Raw genomic sequence first — 6000 nt, 5'->3', positions numbered from 1 at the left:
GCGGACAACTGGTTTAGACATTCATCGCCAGGTCTGGCTGGACCACATAAAGCACTATCGGGTCCTGCTCTCCTCTACCAAAACTGCTCACTATTCCAGGATCATCCAGGAATGCAAAGATAACCCCCGGCTTCTCTTCACTACAAACCATCTTCTTAAACCCCTCTCCCCGCCCCCTCCCCCCTCACTTCCAACGAAAAGTGTGAGGGGCTCATGGACTTCTTTGTCACTAAGATTAAGACCATCTGTTCATCTGCCGCTGCTGCTTCCCTCCCTTGTCCTAGCCTACCAAGCCAAACTTCCCCTATGGTTCCCCCCTGTCCTGCCCCTAAAACTCACATCTTTCTCTAGTTTCTCTCCTATCTCCCCTCATGCCCTCTCCAAGCTCATCTTGTCCATGTGACCCACCTCCTGCTCCCTTGACCCTATTCCTACTAAACTGATGACCAGCCAACTTACCTTCCTGGTCCCCATGTTAGCTGATATTGTCAACGATTCCCTCTCCTCAAATACTGTTCCCCTCCCCTTCAAATCTGCTGTCATCACCCCCCTCCTCAAAAAACCCACCTTTGACCCCTCTGTTCTTGCAAACTACTGACCCATCTCCAACCTCCCTTTCCTCTTCAAAGTCCTTGAACATGTTGACGCCTCCCAAAGTTGTGCCCATCTTTCCCACAACTCCATGTTTGAATCCCTTCAAAAAGGTTTCCATCCCTGTCACAGTACTGAAACGGCCCTTATCAAAGTCACAAATAACATCCTATGTAACTGTGACCATGGTAAACTATCCCTCCTCATCCTTCTCAACCTGTCTGTAGCCTTTGACACGGTTGACCACACCATCCTCCTCCAACGCCTCTCCTCCGTCGTCCAGCTGGATGGGCCTGCACCATTCTTGCTTGGTTCCATTCTTATCTATCCAGTCGTAGCCAGCGAATCACCTGCAATGGCTTTTCTTACTGCTCCCGCACCGTTACCTCTGGAGTCCCCCAAAGCTCTATCCTTGGCCCCCTCCTATTTTTCATCTACATGCTACCCCTCAGCGACATCATTCAAAAACACGACGTCATATTCCACATGTATGGTGATGACACCCAGCTCTACCTCACCACCACCTCCCTTGACACCTCCACTGTCTCTCATTTGTCACATTGCTTGTCCAACATGAGCAAAAATTTCTTCCAACTAAATATTGGGAAGACCGAAGCCATTGTCTTCGGTCCCCGCTGCAATCTCCATTCCCTAGCCACGGACTCCATCCCTCGCCCTGGCCATTGTCTGAAGCTGAACCAGACCGTTAGCAACCTTGGTGTCCTATTTGATCTTGAGATGAGCTTCCGACCACAGATTGGCTCAATCACCAAGACCGCCTACTTCTTCCTCCGTAACACTGTCCATCTCCACCCTGCCTCAGCTCATCTGCTGCTGAAACCCTCATCCACGCCTTTGTTACCTCCAGACTCGACTATTCCAATGCTCTCCTGGCCGGCCTCCCATCTTCCACCCTACATAAACTTGAGCTCATCCAAAACTCTGCTACCCATATCCTAATTCGCACCAAGTCCCGTTCTCTGATCACCCCTGTGCTCACTGACCTACATCGGCTCCTGGTCCAGGAAAGCCTCGATTTTAAAATTCTCATCCTTGTTTTCAAATCCCTCCATGGCCTTGCCCCTCCCTAACTCTGTAATCTCCTCCAGTCCTTCAACACTCTGAGATCTCTGCGGTCCTCCAATATTTGCCCTTGCACATCCCCGATTTTAATCGCTTCACCATTGACGGCCGTGCCTTCAGCTGCCTAGGCCACAAGCTCTGGAATTACTTCCCTAAACCTCTCCGCCTCTCTAATTCTCTCTGTTCCTTGAAGACGCTCCTTAAAACCTACCTCTTTGACCAAGTTTTTGGGCATCTGTCCTAATATCTCCTTATGTGGCTCGGTGTGAAATTTTGTTTGATAATGCTCCTGTGAAGTGCCTTGGGATGTTTTACTATGTTAAAGGCGCTATATAAATGCAAGTTGTTGTTGTTGCTAACAGCTCCTCACATTCACAAAACACACAGTGCTAAAATTTCCCACAGTTTGGACAACGCATCATGTTAACACAGTCCACAGTTCAAACAACGCACATTGCTAACCCTGCCCACAGTTCAGACAATAGAGGTGTTAACAATCCCTACACTTCAGACAATACACAGTGTTAACATTCCCCACAGTTCAGACAGCACACACTGCTAACATTCCCCGCAGTTCAGACAATACACAGTGCTAACATTCCCCACAGTTCAGACAATACACAGTGCTAACATTCCCCACAGTTCAAACACTACACAATGTTAACACTCCCCACAGTTCAGACAATGCACAGTGTTGACACTCCTAACAATTCAGACAATACACAGTTCTAACACACTGCACAGTTCAGACAATACTCAGTGCTCATACGCCCCACAGTTCAGACATTGTGCAGTGTTAACATTTCCCACAATTTGGGCATTAGACATGACTAATACTCCCCACAGGTCAGGCGATGCACACTGCTAACACTCCCCTCTGTTCAGATATCTTTCAAAGTTCTCTAGATTCAGGAACTGTCCCTCTGGATTGGAAAATTGCACGTCACTCCGCTTTTTAAGAAAGGAGAGAGAGGGAAACCAGGGAATTATAGACCAGTTAGCCTAACATCTGTTGTGGGGAAAATGCTGGAGTCTATAATTAAGGATAGGGTGACTGAACACCTCGAGAATTTTCAGTTAATCAGAGAGAGCCAGCATGGATTTGTGAAAGGTAGGTCGTGCCTGACAAACCTGATTGAATTTTTTGAAGAAGTGACTAAAGTAGTGGACAGGGGAATGTCAATGGATGTTATTTATATGGACTTCCAGAAGGCATTTGATAAGGTTCCACATAAGAGACTATTAGCTAAGATAGAAGCCCATGGAATCAAGGGAAAAGTACGGACTTGGTTAGCAAGTTGGCTGAGCGAGAGGTGACAGAGAGTAGGGATAATGGGAAGGTACTCACATTGACAGGATGTGACTAGTGGAGTCCCACAGGGATCTGTCTTGGGGCCTCAATTATTCACAATATTTATTAACGACTTAGATGAAGGCATAGAAAGTCTCATATCTATGTTTGCCGATGACACAAAGGTTGGTGGCATTGTAAGCAGTGTAGATGAAAACATAAAATTACAAAGCGATATTGATGGATTAGGTGAATGGGCAAAACTGTGGCAAATGGAATTCAATGTAGACAAATGTGAGGTCATCCACTTTGGATCAAAAAAGGATAGAACAGGGTACTTTCTAAATGGTAAAAAGTTAAAAACAGTGGCTGTCCAAAGGGACTTAGGGGGTTCAGGTACATAGATCATTGAAGTGTCATGAACAGGTGCAGAAAATAATCAAGGCGGCTAATGGAATGCTGGCCTTTATATCTAGAGGACTAGAGTACAAGGGGGCAGAAGTTTTGCTGCAACTATACAAAACCTTGGTTAGACCGCACCTGGAGTACTGTGAGCAGGTCTGGGCACCGCACCTTCGGAAGGACATATTGGCTTTGGAGGGGGTGCAGCGTAGGTTTACTAGAATGATACCCGGACTTCAAGGGTTAAGTTACGAGGAGAGATTACACAAATTGGGGTTGTATTCTCTGGAGTTTCGAAGGTTAAGGGGTGATCTGATTGAAATTTATAAGATATTAAGGGGAACGGATAGGGTGGATAGAGAGAAACTATTTCCGCTGGTTGGGGATTCTAGGAGTAGGGGCCACAGTCTAAAAATTTGTTTGGAACTCTCTTCCGCAAACAGCAATTGATATTAGCTGAATTGCTAAATTTAAATCTGAGATAGATAGCTTTTTGGCAATCAAAGGTATTAAGGGATATGGGCCAAGGGCAGGTATATGGAGTTAGATCACAGATCAGCCATGATCTTATCAAATGGCGGAGCAGGCACGAGGGGCTGAATGGCCTACTCCTGTTCCTATGTTCCCTATGTTTCCTATAACATACACTGCTAACACTCTCCACCGTGCAGTTAACACTCCCCACAGTTCAGGCATTAGACATTACTAATACTCCCCACGGTTCAGGCAAAGCACAGTGCCAGCACTCCGCACAGTTCTATAAATGCACACTGCTAACTCTCCTCACAGTTCAGGCAATACACAGTGCTAACTAACATTCCCCACAGCTCAGGCAATGCACAGTGCTAACACTCCCCACAATTCAGACAATGCACAGTACTAACCCTCCCCACAGTTCTGGAAATGCACAGTGCTAACAGCTCCCAAGTGCTAATATTGGAGGTAACAGCAGAGGAGCCAACACTGTGTTAATGCTAACACACAGCTGACCACTGAAAGCACCGATCTAGTCTGCTGGCTGGAATAGGGCGACATGGTTTCTTATTTCTCCTCTTGATGCTGAATGATGGTTTTGCTGAAGTGTGTTAGATTTGCCCTGTCACTCATCAGTACAGACACCTGCATTGAGAGAAGATCTAAGGCAGACCTGAAATTTGTTGCAAGTGGACAGATCATCATCTTGCCATCTCGTGCACTCCAGGCACAATTATTCAGTGAGCCTTAACGTGGCAGACAGGCATGGGACCATTGGATAATGGCATTGCCTTCTAGTTCTCAGATGCAGACAGCGCATAATATCTTTTGGCAATACAGGCGATAGCTCTTGGGAATCACAGGCAACACACAGCCTTTCAACAGCTGTAGCCTGCTCCTATTCCCTCCCTCCCAGCAACAGCGACAGAATGGGGAGGGTTTCTTGCTGGAATTCTCAGTGTGCCACTACCCTCCCCCTTCCAGAATTTGTTACCAGCTGCTGGCAGAATTGCCTAAGCAGCGTAAGTCCTATCCTGCCAACACCATTGGGGAATTACCCCATTCCAGCATTTTGACAAAGAGATACAATTCCCCAGGTATTACCTGAGTTGACCTGATTGACAATGCACCCATCAGTGATGCTGCACCGACAGACCCAGCATCCAAACTGAAGCCTGCAGTACACATGGCACCCAAATTGTCAATGCATCAAAGGCTCCACAAGCTTCCAAGATCTGGCCAGCTGCCTTTGCTGGCCCGTGTCCAGGAACTGCTGACCCCAGCTCCCCAAAACTGACACCCAAAGATAAATCAGCACTGCAAATTCCCAAACTGCATGAAACTATCCCAAGGCCATATGCCGACTGAAGATGACCCGGCAGGAGGCAAAGCGCTGTGGGCTGACAGAGCATCCGGAATGACACCCCGCCATTCCAGGAAATTACAACTTGCTCTTCCAGCACTACTCTAAACAGAGTAGTCCTGCTATACTTAGAAGCTAGTCCATAGCACTGAGACCCACCAGCCACGATGACTTAAGTAAACTGAACGTCCGAGGTTAGACAAGACGCCTTGTGACAGAACATAATGTTTCATCGGAGGCCTAATGTTGTGGCTTTAATAACGCAGGGTTCAACAGCAGCAGTCAGAGCAACATGCTGAAAGGGCAGGAGACAGTTGGAAAATCTCATGGCGGGCCACCCACACCTGGTCTCGCTTACATATGACTCGAGTCTCACTCAAGGTGGTTGATTTGTCAAGCCCTCTGGACTGGCAAGCCATCAGCTGTAAACAACTCCCTCTCCTCCGCCTCTGATGCCCTCGTCGTCACTACATTTCCTCTCTACCATTCTTCTCTTTCATCCAGATATCTGGCGCACAACAGGCTTAACCATCCATCGCCATATTAGGCAGGTGAAAGCGGCTGCCCTCAATATCAAAGTAGCATTCAACCAAGCAAGGCACCAAGGAGCCCCAGCAAATCTTACATTATTGGGGATCTACGGGAAAAACTTCAGTTCCTGGAGGCTTACCAGATGCTGTGCAATCATATTCTTGACTGAATCTGCAAACTCTGTGGAGGTCAAGTAGGCCTGAGGACATGGTGCTCCCGTGGCATTTACATTTAACAGGTGCAACGGCCTGGAGACCTATGATGC

The sequence above is a fragment of the Heptranchias perlo genome, chromosome 6 (assembly GCF_035084215.1).
Source record: "Heptranchias perlo isolate sHepPer1 chromosome 6, sHepPer1.hap1, whole genome shotgun sequence".
In the NCBI taxonomy this organism is placed as follows: domain Eukaryota; kingdom Metazoa; phylum Chordata; class Chondrichthyes; order Hexanchiformes; family Hexanchidae; genus Heptranchias; species Heptranchias perlo.
This window is presented reverse-complemented; position numbering follows the sequence as displayed.